The sequence below is a fragment of the Scyliorhinus canicula genome, chromosome 15 (genome assembly GCF_902713615.1).
Source record: "Scyliorhinus canicula chromosome 15, sScyCan1.1, whole genome shotgun sequence".
NCBI classification, from domain to species: domain Eukaryota; kingdom Metazoa; phylum Chordata; class Chondrichthyes; order Carcharhiniformes; family Scyliorhinidae; genus Scyliorhinus; species Scyliorhinus canicula.
In genome coordinates, this window is record NC_052160.1 from 136,168,372 (window position 1) to 136,184,313 (window position 15,942).

Consider the following 15,942-nt stretch of genomic DNA (forward strand, 5'->3'; position numbering starts at 1 on the left):
TGTAGCTTGTGGGTGTCTTCTGCTGCCTCAGCAAAAAGTGCGAAGAAACTCTTCTCCCAATCGTCCTCTGTCTTCCCTGATCTTCCTCCATCTGAAGCAGGTAGTAGCCTCAAGGTAACTCCAAGCAGCCGTTAATATATATTTTTTTGAAGAGCTGGTTGTTCGACTTCTGTCAATCACTTGCTTGAATTGCTTTGCCCAATCGTCACAGGGCAGGTACCCAAGATGTCACCTTCCCTTGTCCATCACTTGAGCTCAAAGTCATCTTTTAGTTTACCTCATGTTGGGAGCCACTTGTTGGATGGGGCTGGTTTAGCTCCATGGGGCTGGTTTAGCTCACTGGGCTAAATCACTGGCCATTAAAGTAGGTAGGCCAGCAGCACGGTTCGATTCCTGTACCATCCTCCCCGAACAGGCGCAGGAATGTGGTGACTAGGGGCTTTTCACAGTAACTTCATTGAAGCCTACTCGTGACAATAAGCGATTTTCATTTCATTTTTCATTTCAGATAGACACTTGTATAGATAAGTGGTTATAAGACACCACCCTATCAACTTTGGAATGTGAACATAGAAGCCTGAACCTGGAGGACTCGATATTTCTGGGGACATGAAGAAGAGATTCCTGAAGAAGAGTCATAGCCAACTCCAAATATTGGACGTGATCTACCCCGATGGCTACAGAGTCCTCTTGTGCGTGATTAGCTGGGTGCTTCCCGATGCTCGGAGCGCTGAGCAACACCCCGCTATCTAACACCCATCAGGGTAGATCAAGGCCTCAGTAGGAACTCACTGACAAGGCTGCATAGTCCTGTTTTCTGCATTGAGGAGCTCCGCTCACCGGACCACCACAGTGCAGCGAGAGATCGGGATGCCATTTAAATACGCCGTCCCAATCTCTCGAAACCCCAACGCAAACTCAACCCAACACACTATAAGGGGGTCCACAGGCCACCCCACACTCAGCACCCCAGGCCCACTCACCACCGCACAAAAAATGCCAGCTTGGCACCATGGCAGTGCTAGCCTGGCAGTGCCCCTTCCAGGTGGCACCAGCATGCACCAGGGGGCCCCCAATCCCCAGGGTGACCCCAACGAGTGCCATTCCATCTGGTCCCCATTTGTGGAGACCATTGCAGAACGGCACTCACCCAAGGTCTCCAAGGTGAGGAAGTTATATCCCACACCTTGGTTAGATCTCGGGAACACCCATCAGGGTGAGAGTAGCTGTATGCAGATTTGCCAGAAAGTCATCCTGCCCACACTGGGTGGGATTCTCATCGCGATGTCTCGCGAAATTACATTACATCTCGGGAGAAGTGGAGAGCCGGGAAGATCCTAGAAGTGGGATCTCCCGGGATCTACTAGCTGCATTGTGCCGTGCTGCTCTGTGGGTGCAATGCAACTGGTAGATCCCGCCCATCAACTTTGCTTCTCCCTCCACAGGTGCTGCCCGACCTGCTGTCTTTTTCCAATGTTTCCTGCTTTTGCGTTAAAGGAAACATTCTCCCAGCATCCATCCTGTCAAGCCCTTAAGAATTTTATACATTCACATTAGATCATCTGTCATTCTCCTAAACCCCACAGGATGGTTTAGCTCACTGGGCTAAATCACTGGCTTTTAAAGCAGACCAAGCAGGCCAGCAGCACGGTTCGATTCCCGTACCAGCCTCCCCGGACAGGCGCCGAAATGTGGCGACTAGGGCTTTTCACAGTAACTTCATTGAAGCCTACTCGTGACAATAAGCGATTTTCATTTCATTTCATTTCATGTAGGCCGGGTCCACTCAATGTCTCATGCCAGCAATCTCTAGTAAATCTCTGCTGTACTGCTCAGATTTACCACTCACCTGTTTGTGACAAATCAGTCTGCCTAAGCAGCTTATATGCTACTACTGGTTTAGTCTTGTCCGGGCTTCTTCTGCAGCCCCATGGCTCATTGGCTAGACAACATCAAACTTGTGCTGACCTTTCCCACATCCTAACAAGAACTCAGCAGCTACCCTTTAACACGGTAGGTTCCATTCCTTTTCATTTCCCCTTGTAGCAACACTAAAGTTGCCCTTACTTATGTCTCACTCTCTCTACAGTCTGCTTTAATCAATTACCCCAGAATCTTGTACAAGTGGAGATTTCTGTATGCTTAAATCCTCCATGCCTTTCTTTATGCCTAATTGTTGGCGATTACCCAATCGTGGCACCAATGGAGCTTTTGCCGCTAGCACCATTTGGATTGGATTTGTTTATTGTCACGTGTACCGAGGTACAGTGAAAAGTATTTTTATGCAAGCAGCTCAACGGATCATTCAGTACATGGAATAAAAGGGAATTAAACAAAATTCAAGAAAATACATGAGAATACATAATAGGGCAACACAAGGTATACAATGTAACTACATAAGCATTGGCATCGGTTGAAGCATACAGGGTGTAGTGTTAATGAGGTCAGTCAATAAGAGGGTCATTTAGGAGTCTGGTGACAGCGGGGAAGAAGCTGTTTTTGAGTCTGTTCGTGCGTGTTCTCAGACTTCTGAATCTCCTGCCTGATGGAAGAAGTTGGAAGAGTGAGTAAGCCGGGTGGGAGGGATCCTTGATTATGCTGTCGCTTTCCCCAGGCAGCGGGAGGTGTAGATGGAATCCATGGATGGGAGGTAGGTTTGTGTGATGGACTGGGCAGTATTCAGGACTCTCTGAAGTTCCTTGCGTTCCTGGGCCGAGCAGTTGCCATACCAGGCTGTGATGCAGCCCAATAGGATGCTTTCTATAGTGCATCTGTAAAAGTTGGTAAGGGTTAATGTGGACATGCCGAATTTCCTTAGTTTCCTGAGGAAGTATAGGCGCTGTTGTGTTTTCTTGGTGATAGCGTCGACGTGAGTGGACCAGGACAGATTTTTGGTGATGTTGATGTTTGGCACACAATAGACAGGTGCTGCCATGTGAAGTGACTGATTCCATCTCTCTTTGCCCTCTTTAAGCTTCTGGAATTCAAAATCCTCCATCAGCAACCACCAACCCAAGAATTCCTGACAAAAATAATTAACCTTATGCAGGAGTGAAGGACAGCGTGTGAGGCACAGTAACTTGTTGAAAATGAAATGAAATGAAAATTGCTCATTGTCACAAGTAGGCTTCTAATGAAGTTCCTGTGAAAAGTCCCTAGTCGCCGCATTCCGGCGCCTGTTCGGTGAGGCTGGTACGGGAATTGAACCGTGCTGCTGGCCTGCCTTGGTCTGCTTTCAAAGCCAGCGATTGGATGAGGGGAGTTGGAAGAAGGCTTCGCAACTATGTTTAATAACTACCTACTGTGTTGTCAAGTTGTGCCCCGAAGCTCAGGGGGAATTTCCTTGGCTTTGTCATCTCCCCAGCACCCAAGCTACTTTGTGACTGGATGAATCGCACCAGAGACTCCATCTTGTGGCGCGGACCTTATTTTTGGTAATTTGCTGGCAACTTAAGAAAGTGACAGGTTCCGTAGCTTTCCCATCCTGTCAGTGGGAGAACTGGGGAAGTGTTGATACATGTTCCGGACACGTTCTGTACATTTTTGACATTAAATATTTATTTCCATTGCATTTTGCTGTCAGTGACAAAACACCTTTCACCAGATCTCCAACAACAAAGTAAAACAGTTCAAGCAGCAGATGTATTATTGCCCCAGGGATCGAGGCCTAAGCTAATACCAGCTCGTCTCCTGTTTTACTGAGTTCTAACTTGCTGAATCGCCATTGATATTAATATCAAACACAGGGGAGGCTTCACTTACATCAAATCTGGGACTAATTAGATTACTTTTTCAAAGTGCTGACACAGGAATAATAGGCTAACTGTAAGATTCAATAATCAAGAACTGCACAACCAGGCCCGGACTGGGCTAGATACCTGCAGCAGAAAGCTGTTACGAGCTTGATGCACATGGTCGAGCCTTCTGAAATAGAGACAGAAAAATTGGCGTAACACATGAAAGGGTTAATAACATGGCAATAGAGGTGGGAGAAGGTTTCACTGTGAAGCACTGGAGCTGTAGTAACAGGCAGGAGTCCATTTTAGATAAATGGAGAGAGACAAGTAAAGTTTGCAACATATAGTGAGGATGAGGGCTGGACTTTAGGGTCAGCAGTGAAGTGATGACACTCATTGCTGACTTGATAAAAGCTGTCTGCCAAGATGTAGCCATGTTTGTGGCCTGGATTTCACCTTTCCCAATGTTAATTTCACCCTGGCGTGGCACAGTAGCGCAGTGGTTAGCACTGTTGCTTCACAGTTCCAGGGTCACAGATTCGATTCCCGGCTTGGGTCACTGTCTGTGCGGAGTCTGCACATCCTCCCGGTGTGTGCGTGGGTTTCCTCCGGGTGCTCCGGTTTCCTCCCACAGTCCAAAGATGTGCAGGTTAGGATGGATTGGCCACGCTAAATTACCCTCAGTATCCAAACAGGTTGGGTGGGGTTACGGGGATAGGGTGGAGGTGCGGGATTGGGTCGGGTGCTCTTTTCAAAGGCGGGTGCAGACTCGATGGGCCAAATGGCCTCCTTCTGCACCCTAAATTCTACAATCAACTGGAGGGCATCCCCAGTGTCCAGTAACAGTGATGCCATTAAGCAGGTTAAACAGCCAATGAAGTTGAAGAATTATCACAACAGCAAACCGGGAAGTGAAATACACTAATTAATTAGCTATTCTTCACCATTTTAGAGAATGAAGATTGGCACATGCACATAAAATGTAAGAAAGAAGTTGAAATAAGGCAAACAATCTTCTTAATATACTGTGGGATATTTATCACAATGAAACACCTTGGCATTGCACAAATATAGAATTCGCTTTTCAGGGACTGAGAGGTTGTTCATCAATAATTCTGAGCGTAGTGCATAATTAAAAATTCAGTTACACTTCATTCAGCAAGGCACTGTTTATTTGAAAGTTTTTTTACAGTTGGACGAGAGGTCTGTGGCGCAGTGGGTAGTGTCTGTACCTCGGGCTAGAAGCACCAGGTTTGAGTCCCACTCCAGGATTTGATTGCCAAGAAAGGTGTGTTCATAATGTGGCCAGACAGGTTGAGTACTAAACCTACTAAATCCTTCCAACACACGAATGGCAGGGGGGAAGCGCACTTTGTGGAGGAGTAGGAATCACTGACAGCAAGTTTTGCATTACTGCGGGATAGCAGGTCTTGCTGTTAGTATGATATTCACAATGATAGTTAATGTTGCCGTTTTTACAATCATGCAATCCAGGCCATGGAAGTACAGTGGAACCAAAGAACACCAACAACTTGTACGTGTATAGACAGAAAATGGCAGAAATACTCAGCATGTTGGCAGCTGTTATTCCAGCGTGAGGAAGGTTGAAACATGACTCCCCTGCCCTACCACGTCACGTCTGACAGTAATAGGGTTGTTGAAAGAATTTTACTCAATGTTTCTGTTCAACCATTTACGTACTGATTGGAAAATAATGATCCTGACAGGCTTTCTTGAGGCTTGGAACAAAAAAGGGGTTAGTTAAACCCCACTCAGGTAAAGTAGCAAAATATTTTAAAAGCTAAATCCAAAGTTCTCAAACTTTTGTGACCCATGTTCACAGACATCAGCATGCACAATTTGCAAGTTATAGTTTAGGTAGTAACTTAGCAAATTAAGGTTCAATGCTGAAAGAGAGACTAAGGGCGGGATTCTCCGACCCCCCCCCGCCGGGTCGGAGAATCGCCGGGGGGCGGCGTGAATTCCGCCCCCACCGGCTGATGAATTCTCCGGCGCCGGAGATTTGGCGAGCGTGGGAATCACGTCGCGCCGGTCGTCGGCCGCTGGCCCGTGATGGGCCGAGTGTCCACCTGTTTGCAGCCAGTCCCGCCGGCATAAATTACAACAGGTAATTACTGGCGGGACCTGGCTCCGCGGGCGGACTCTGGAGTCCTCGGGGGGGCACGAGGGTATCTGGCCCCGGGAGGTGCCCCCATGGTGGCCTGGCCTGCGATCGGAGCCCACCGATCCGCGGGCGGGCCTCTGCCGTGGGGGCACTCTATTCTCCGCGTCGGCCGCTGTAACAGTCCACGATGGCCGACGTGGAGATGAACCTCCCTGCGCATGCACTGGGATGACACCAGCACAAGCTGGCGCTCCCGCGCATGTGCCAACTCGCGCCGCCTGCCGGAGGCCCTTCGCTGCCCGTTGACGTGGCGCCAAGCCCCTTCCGCGCCGGCCGGCGCGGCGCAAACCACTCCGGTGCCGGCCAGGCCCCTGAAGGTGCGGAGGATTCTGCACCTTTGGGGCGGCCCGACGCCGGAGTGGTTCACTCCACTCCTTCGCGCCGGAGTTGCCCGCCCCACCGGTTCACGGAGAATCCCGCCTGAAGGGTGCGATTCGACGAATTGGGAACAAAGTCCCACAGCTTTTTTATTAACTTTAGAGTACTCGATTCATTTTTTCCAATTGAGGGGCAGTTTAACGTGGCCAATCCACCTACCCTGCACATCTTTGTGTTGTGGCGGAGAAACCCACGGAAACACGGGGAGAATGTGCAAACTCCACAGGGACAGTGACCCAGAGCTGGGATCGAACCTGGGATTTTGGCGCCGTGAGGCAGCAGTGCTAACCACTGTACCACCGTGCTGCCCAAAGTCCCATAGCTAGCGTGTTGAGCCACATGTTTCCTGGTGCTCACAGCACCGTGAAACACATGGCTATACAAAGTTACTTGCGTTGTATATATAGGGCAGCAGGGTAGCATGGTGGTTAGCATAAATGCTTCACAGCTCCAGGGTCCCAGGTTCGATTCCCGGCTGGGTCACTGTCTGTGTGGAGTCTGCACGTCCTCCCCCTGTGTGCGTGGGTTTCCTCCGGGTGCTCCGGTTTCCTCCCACAGTCCAAAGATGTGCGGGTTAGGTGGATTGGCCATGCTAAATTGCCCGTAGTGTCCTAATAAAAGTAAGGTTAAGGGGGGGGTTGTTGAGTTACGGGTATAGGGTGGAAACGTGGGTTTGAGTAGGGTGATCATGGCTCGGCACAACATTGAGGGCCGAAGGGTCTGTTCTGTGCTGTACTGTTCTATGTTCTATGTTCTATGTGTAGCCTCAGCAGGGAACACACATCTGAGGCCACACATAGCCCAGTTCTGTACACTGGGGAACTCCTCTCACTGGAACTCCCCAGTGTAGCAAGAGATAGAGACGACAGTGCCACCTGAGCACCTTAGCAATACCAAGCTAGCACCCAGGCAGCACCAGGGAACCACCCTTCCCCAAAGACATGCAGCTGGGGGCGTCCAATTCCCTGGGAGACCCCAGGAGAGCCATTCCGTCTGATACCAATTTGTGGGGCCCAGTGCTGAACAGCACTCACCCAAGGTCTCCGAGGCAAAAGGGATAAATCTCAAAGCCTCAGGTACCTCGGGAATCTGCACATTACAGTCAGACTAGCTGTCTCGCTTTAATATGCAGATTTGCCAAAACGAGATCCCGCCGCGGCAAGCTGCTTTTCGGGTGCAGCAAGGCCATTGGATCATGCCCCAAATCTTGGCAGTTCACTGTTCATGAGTCTTTCACTGGTCACTGTGTTGGCAGAAAATTTTGCAATTCACTATCTCTCTGTTGGATTTTTAAACTGTAAGAGGGAATTTCTTCATTTGGGAGCAGAGATAAGGGAATTCCTTACATCTCCATTGGCAGCTTTTCCAGAAAATTTACCACTCTTTGTAGACTGCATGATTAAAGAGATTTAAGAATGGCTATTTCGGTCACATGTCCTCTCCCCGTCATGATTTCAGAAAGTGTTTCTTCGTCTGATGTCTAAATTGATGGTACTTTTGTTTTATGCCCAGGGCATGAGTAGATTCTATAATGGCCCAACTATTAACCTCTTGAATAAGTCAGTATCCATCTTGATGAAATATGAAAACATCTTTCATATAACTATTATTTTAGCAGATATCCTGCCTCCAATGGAGAGGTAGATTTAGAGAAATGTAAATGCTATGCCCAGTAAATTTCTGCAGATCCCTTTGAAGTAGTTGTTGATATCCTCAGGTGTAAATGTTTAGAGGAGGATGTCATAGCATATCTGAATTGTATTCTACATTGGAACTTTCCACAAACTAGTCACTGACAATACCAGATGTCAGGTGACTTGTGGCATCCATCTTTCGTCATTGTTTTTTCTTGTCTTAAAAAACCCGTTACATGTTTGGTTAACAAGTGAAATTACAGATTAATATCACTCACTCACAAGTCACATTATTGTGATACAGTATGTGTGGAGAGAGTAACGCAGTTAGTTGGCCAAATCTTTCTCTGGGCTCAGGGAAACATAACTGATGCCCTTTTGTTGCTCGCAACTTAACAGCAGTTCGATGTGTAACTTTACACACCATTTTTGCCTTTTTACACCGGGGCTGACTTTGCAGCGTAAATTGCAAGTTGCGCAGGAGTGCATGAGGAATGTGAGTTAGAAGGCAGCAGGGTAGCATGGTGGTTAGCATAAATGCTTCACAGCTCCAGGGTCCCAGGTTCGATTCCCGGCTGGGTCACTGTCTGTGTGGAGTCTGCACGTCCTCCCCCGTGTGCGTGGGTTTCCTCCGGGTGCTCCGGTTTCCTCCCACAGTCCAAAGATGTGCGGGTTAGGTGGATTGGCCATGCTAAATTGCCCGTAGTGTCCTAATAATAAGTAAGGTTAAGGGGGGGGGGTTGTTGGGTTACGGGTATAGGGTGGATACGTGGGTTTGAGTGGGGTGATCATGGCTCGGCACAACATTGAGGGCCGAAGGGCCTGTTCTGTGCTGTACTGTTCTATGTTCTATGTTCTAAGGCCCTCGAACACAGTATCCCAGCTCCCAACAGTCTTTAATGGTTCGCTAAACATCATTCCTCATATTTCCCACACTCCACCCACCCCAAGCCTACCCTGACCTACACATTCTCTCTCAGACCATCCATACCACACCAGGCCACCTCAATATCCACCATATAATCTCCCTAGCCACTGACCCTATGTCCAGCCCTCAGATTCCGTGCAATATTGATGGAATACATTTTACATTCCTTGGGAAAAAATAAACTCCAGAATGGATGCTTTAGCTGTTGATTCAAATTTGCTGGAGGTTCCTTTGGTGTCCCTCCTCACCACCCCCCACCACTCCCCACCCCGGCCCAACCCCAAGAAGCCTCAAGGCGGTTTGGTCTCGGGATTTTCAACACATTGTCTGCATCAGCAAAGCATCAGAACTGCAGGTGCTAACCCATCCCTCCTCTCCTTCTCTGCCACCCCTGCCCTCCTTCTAGATTATTCCTACCGAGTTTTGGACTCGACTCAAAACCCAAGCCATGATGTCATCCCATCAATACCTCTTATACCATCCCTGGCCTGGTTTTTGGCTGCATAAAAAAACAACTCTATTGGAAGACCAGCCTGTTGTGTTATGCACTCTGGGATAACACAGGCTGCAACTCGATGCAGCTTTGACCAAAAGATACTCCAGACTTTGAAGTAAGTTCAATGTGATTTATTGAACCATTAGCACAGTTCTGTATGAGTTCGACTCTCCTGGTCAGTCTAACTAACCAGTCTGCTCTAAGCCACGTGGTGGGTGTGATGCTTCTGATCTGCCCCTGTCCTACTCTCTAAGTGGTGCCTGTGGAAAGGGACAGGGCATGTGTGCCCTGTCCTTTTATATGGGCCTTGTGGTAGTGTCACCTCTAGGTGTCTTGACTGCCCATTGGTCGTGTCCTATTCTATGTGTTCGTTAGCTGTATGCCTGTATGTCATGACGGCTCTGGTGCTCCCTCTAGTGTTTACTTAGTCGTAGTGTATTTACATTAACCCCTTGTGTATTTACAGTGATGCATATCACCACACAGCCCTTTTCTGGAATGTATTTCTCAGCCCTGTGTTCAATCTGTCGAGAAGTGATCTTAAAGAGGCACGCAATAAACATCACGGAGAAAGCAAATCTGCAACATAGCATCAAAAAAAACTAAGCTGGTGGCAGAACAAAGGGACATAAATTCTATCCAGCAAAAGGAGTATTTCAGACATGTTTTCAAAGCAAGAAATGGACTTCTGAGCAGGGTAATGCAGGGAAAGAAACACAGAATCAATTAAAGATCAGTCGAATGCTGGTACGAGGGGTCTGCAAATCTTTTGGAATTCTTTGAATAAGTAAGAGGAAATGTAGGCAAGGGGTAATGAAGTACATGCAATATGTTTGGATATTCAAAAAGCCTTCAATAATGTATCACACGGCAAATTCAAGACTAAGGTCAGGCTGAGTCGGGGATAAGTAGCAAAATGGATACTGAGCTGGTTACAAAACAAAGTAGGGGCTTAAAGATCATTGCTTAGACTGGTGGAGGATGTGACATGGTATTCCACAGCAATTGACGCAGTAATGGCCACTGCTCACCGCTTACAGAAACCGTATGAACCTGGGAATCAGACGTAGAATCTGGAACAAAAAGGCCAGAAAATACTGGACAAACTTGGCATTTTCCGTTTCTATTTCAGTTTCCAGCGTTCACAGTATTTTTCTTTTATTTTGGTACAATCTGAAAGGCCGTGGCGGATATTTAGCTGGAGGGTAATAATAATAATAATCTTTATTAGTGTCACAAGTAGGCATTTATTAACACTGCAATGAAGTTACTGTGAAAAGCCCCCAGTCGCCTGTTCGGGTACACTGAATGTCCAATTCACCAAGTCTTTCGGGACTTGTGGGAGGAAACCGGAACACCCGGAGGAAACCCACCCAAATACAGGGAGAACGTGCAGACTTTTGCAGATAGGATCAAGGATAACCCTAAAGCTTTCTATAGGTATGTCAGGAATAAAAGAATGACTAGGGTAAGAGTAGGGCCAGTCAAGGACAGTAGTGGGAAGTTGTGCGTGGAGTCCAAGGAGATAGGAGAGGTGCTAAATGAATATTTTTTGTCAGTATTCACACAGGAAAAATACAATGTTGTCGAGGAGAATACTGAGATACAGGCTACTAGACTAGAAGGGCTTGAGGCTCATAAGGAGGAGGTGTTAGCAATTCTGGAAAGTGTGAATATAGATAAGTCCCCTGGGCCGGATGGGATTTATCCTAGGATTCGCTGGGAAGCTGGGGAAGCGATTGCTGAGCCTTTGGCTTTGATCTTTATGTCATCATTGTCTACAGGAATAGTGCCAGAAGACTGGAGGATAGGAAATGTTGTCCCCTTGTTCAAGAAGGGGAGTAGAGACAATCCCGGTAACCATAGACCAGTGAGCCTTACTTCTGTTGTGGGCAAAGTCTTGGAAAGGTTTATACGAGATAGGATTTATAATCATCTGGAAAGGAATAATTTGATTAGTGATAGTCAACACGGTTTTGTGAAGGGCAGGTTGTGCCTCACAAACCTTATTGAGTTCTTTGAGAAGGTGACCAAACAGGTGGACGAGGGTAAAGCAGTTGATGTGGTGTATATGGATTTCAGTAAAGCATTTGATAAGGTTCCCCACGGTAGGCTATTGCTGAAAATACAGAGGCATGGGATTCAGGGTGATTTAGCAGTTTGGATCAGAAATTGCCCAGCTGGAAGAAGACAAAGGGTGGTGGTTGATGGGAAATGTTCAGCCTGGAGTTCAGTTACTAGTGGTGTACCACAAGGATCTGTTTTGGGACCACTGCTGTTTGTCATTTTTATAAATGACCTGGAGGAGGGCGTAGGAGGATGGGTGAGTAAATTTGCAGATGACACTAAATTTGGTGGAGTTGTGGACAGTGCGGAAGGATGTTGCAAGTTACAGAGGGACATAGATAAGCTGCAGAGCTGGGCTGAGAGGTGGCAAATGGAGTTTAATGCAGAAAAGTGTGAGGTGATTCATTTTGGAAGGAATAACAGGAAGACAGAGTACTGGGCTAATGGTAAGATTCTTGGTAGTGTGGATGAGCAGAGAGATCTCGGTTTCCATGTACATAGATCCCTGAAAGTTGCCACCCAGGTTGATAGAGTTGTTAAGAAGGCGTACGGTGTGTTAGCTTTTATTGGTAGAGGGATTGAGTTTCGGAGCCATGAGTCATGTTGCAGCTGTACAAAACTCTGGTGCGGCCGCATTTGGAGTATTGCATGCAGTTCTGGTCGCCGCATTATAGGAAGGATGTGGAAGCATTAGAAAGGGTGCAGAGGAGATTTACCAGGATGTTGCCTGGTATGGAGGGAAGATCTTATGAGGGAAGGCTGAGGGACTTGAGGCTGTTTTTGTTAGAGAGAAGAAGGTTAAGAGGTGACTTAATAGAGGCATACAAGATGATCAGAGGATTAGATAGGGTGGACAGTGAGAGCCTTTTTCCTCGGATGGTGATGTCTAGCACAAGGGGACATAGCTTTAAATTGAGGGGAGATAGATATAGGACAGATGTCAGAGGTAGGTTCTTTACTCAGAGAGTAGTAAGGGTGTGGAATGCCCTGCCTGCAACAGTAGTGGACTCGCCAACATTAAGGGCATTTAAATGGTCATTGGATAAACATATGGATGATAAGGGAATGGTGTAGCTGGGCTTTAGAATGGTTTCATAGGTCAGCGCAACATTGAGGGCCGAAGGGCCTGTACTGCGCTGTAATGTTCTATGTTCTATGTCCTCACAGACAGTGACCCAAGCTGGGAATCAAACCTGGGACGCTGGTGCTGTGAAGCAACAGTGCTAACCAATTAATTAACTAGCCACTTGTTAAATACAGCAGAATATTGCGATAGAATACAAGAAGGCATGCAGAAAACCTGCAGAATGGACATGTAAGTAGAAAATTAATTTCACCGATAAGTGTGAGGTGATGTACTTTGGTAGCAGAAATAAGAGGCCACATTCTGCTGGGGAAATGGGCCAGTGGAGCATAGGGGTATTTGTTACAAATTATTAAATATAGCAATGATTGGCGTAGTGGGTTGGCCCTGCTGCCTCAAGGCGCCGAGGTCCCAGGTTCGATCCCGGCTCTGGATCACTGGCTGTGTGGAGTTTGCACATTCTCCCCGTGTTTGCATGGGTTTCACCCCCACAACGCAAAGATGTGCTGGCTAGGTGGATTGGCCACGCTAAATTGGAAAAAATGAATTGGGTACTCTAAATTTTTCTTTAAAAAAATGTAGCAATGATATATAAAAATGTTATTAAAAAAGCACTAGCCTTCATTTCTCGAGGAACAGCATTGCAAAGCAGGGAGATAGTGTTGAAATTGTATAGAACCTTGGTCAAACCACACTTGGAACAATGCATACTGTTCTGGTCGCTTTATTACTAAAGAAGGACATAAATGTGGTGAAGAGTGTGCAAACACGATTTATAATAATCTTTATTGTCACAAGTAGGCTTACGTTAACATTGCAATGAAGTTACTGTGAAAATTCCCGAGTCGCCACATTCCGGCGCCTGTTCGGGTACACAGAGGGAGAATTAAGAATTTCCAAATTACCTAACAGCACGTCTTTTGGGACTGGTGGGAGGAAACCGGAGCACCCGGAGGAAATCCACGCAGACACAGGGAGAACGTGCAGACTCCACATAGACAGTAGCCTAAGCCGGGAATCAAACCTGGGACCCTGGAGCTGTGAAGGATAAAAGCAGAACTGGGAATTTATAAAGTTATAATCATCGAGAATAATTGAACTTCTGTGCTTGTTGATATGTATTGACTCCCAGGTGAACAATTCTTCAATTTTAAAACTTTTATCCTTGTGTTCAAATTATTCCACGGTATCAACTCTTCTTATCTCAGGGATTGCCTCCTAACCTCCAAGTTACCTGTCCTCCTCCAATTTTTCATGTCTCGTCCATGGTATGTGGATGACGCTGGTTTGGCCAGCATCTATTGCCCATCCCTGAGAGCATACGGAGGGCACTTAGGAGTCAATCACATTGCTCTGGGTCTGTGCCACATGTCGGCCAGACCAGGTAAGGTTGACAGACTTCCTTCCCCAAAGGGCATTAGTGAAACAGAAAGGGTTTTTTCCGACAATTGACAATGGTTTCATGGTCGTCTTTTAATTAGACTTTTAAATCCAGATTTTAAAAAAATTGAATTCACATTCCGCCATCTGCCCTGTTGGGATTCGGGAGCATTACTCTGGTCTCTGGATTACTGATCCAGTGACAATACCACCACACCACTGCCTCCCCTGATGCTTCCAATTTTAATTGCTCTGGCATTGCCTTCGGTTGCTGAGAATATTGGGCGGGATTTTCCGTCTGTTCCCACCAGTGAGATTCTCCATCTGTTCCCGGCAGCGGGATTCTCTGTCCGTTCCCGGCAGCGGGATTCTCTGTCCGTTCCCGGCAGCGGGATTCTCTGTCCGTTCCCGGCAGTGGGATTCTCTGGTCCCAGTACGGTGAATGGGAGATTTGACTGAACGTCAAATTCTCCGACCTCACTGGCTGCGGAGGCGGCGCAGACTCACAACGTTGAATCCCGGTCATAAACCCTGGAATTCCCTCTCTATTCTTCTCCGCATCCCCCCCTCCCCCTGCCTCCTTACAACCCACACCCAAAGGGATCACACCCAAGATTTTCCTCAGCTGCTCTAATATCTCCTTATGTGGCTTAAGGTGACAAGTGTTACTCAATAACACTCCTGTGAAGTGCCTTCGGATATTTTGTTTTGTTACAGGTGCTACATAACCAAACAATTGTCATTGTGGAACAGGATGAGGCTTGTTTGTTCTGCCAGAAATGGCTGAGGGGGTGACCGAAATAAATAAAAAATAATGTAGTCACTGAAGCATTTTGGAGAAATGTTTTAACCAGGAGAGCGGTGAGACTATGGGACTCACTGCCACGGTGTAGTTGACCTGAATAGCATTTGATGGGAATTCAATGAGAGAGAAAAGAATAGAGGCTGTTATGGTGGGATTAGGTGAAGGGGGATATGGGGTGCTGGAGGACCAGTTCGCTGGATGAAACGCTCTGGGCTGGATTCTCCGCAACCCTGCTCCAAAATCACATTTGGCGCGGGGGCAGAGAATCAACTTTCGCACCGAAATCAGGCCCGGCGCCGGTCCGGTGATTCTCGGGGACCAGAGAGTCGGCGTGTTCGCGGAATACTCCGCGCGGCTGGGGGGGTCATTGCCAGTGGCCCGCCCAGCGATTCTCCGCTCCCAACCTTCCTGACGTGGTTCTAACCATCTTTTGCCATTTGGGAAGCTCGCATAGCGGCTGCGGACTCAGTCCGTGGCTGCCCTGGTTGGGGGGTGGGGGCGGGGAATCGGCTGCAGGGGGTGGGAGGTGGCTGTTCTGGTGGTGGGGGGGGGGGGGGATCGGGCACCAGGGGGTGGGAGGCTTTATGGGCGGCCTTGAACAGATCGGGCCGGACGGATCTTCGGGTGCTTGGCCGATCGGGGGGGGGGGGGGGGGGGGGGCTACATCTTGAGCTGCCTTCGCGGTCCGAGTCTGCCACGGCGTTCGGCGCGGCTGCTGGAGGCAGTCGCCGTGTGCCTGGACTCCAGCCCAAAGTGCGGGGGCCAAAGCTGCGTGAAGCACTCAGGGTCCCTGCTAGCCCCCTACAGGTGAGTGAATGGACTAATCTTTTTTATTGGAAACTCGGGAGTGAAGCGCCAGTGTTTTTACGCCGGCGTGGGGGACATAATCCCATTTTGGGAGAATCCAGCCCTCTGTTTCTGGGCAATGAATTCCCTGCAGTGCCATTCTATTTAAATGGGTCAAAAGTCATTCCTCATCTCATATCTATCTTGTGAGTTGCAGTTGGGCAAAGAGTGGTCACCTGCCGAACCCTGGAGTTGTGCAGACAGCAGTGACTTTGAACTGACTCCGGCTCCGCCATGAGGAAACAATAAGGGTTTTGTTTGCTGACACATATGCTGGGTACCACTCAAGCTGTTACATTGTGAGGTATTTTTGGATCAGTAACACAGACATCACAATGACCCGTGTATGTTTCTTAAGCATGCATGAATTTCCCCATCCTTTGTAACTGAGATATATATATA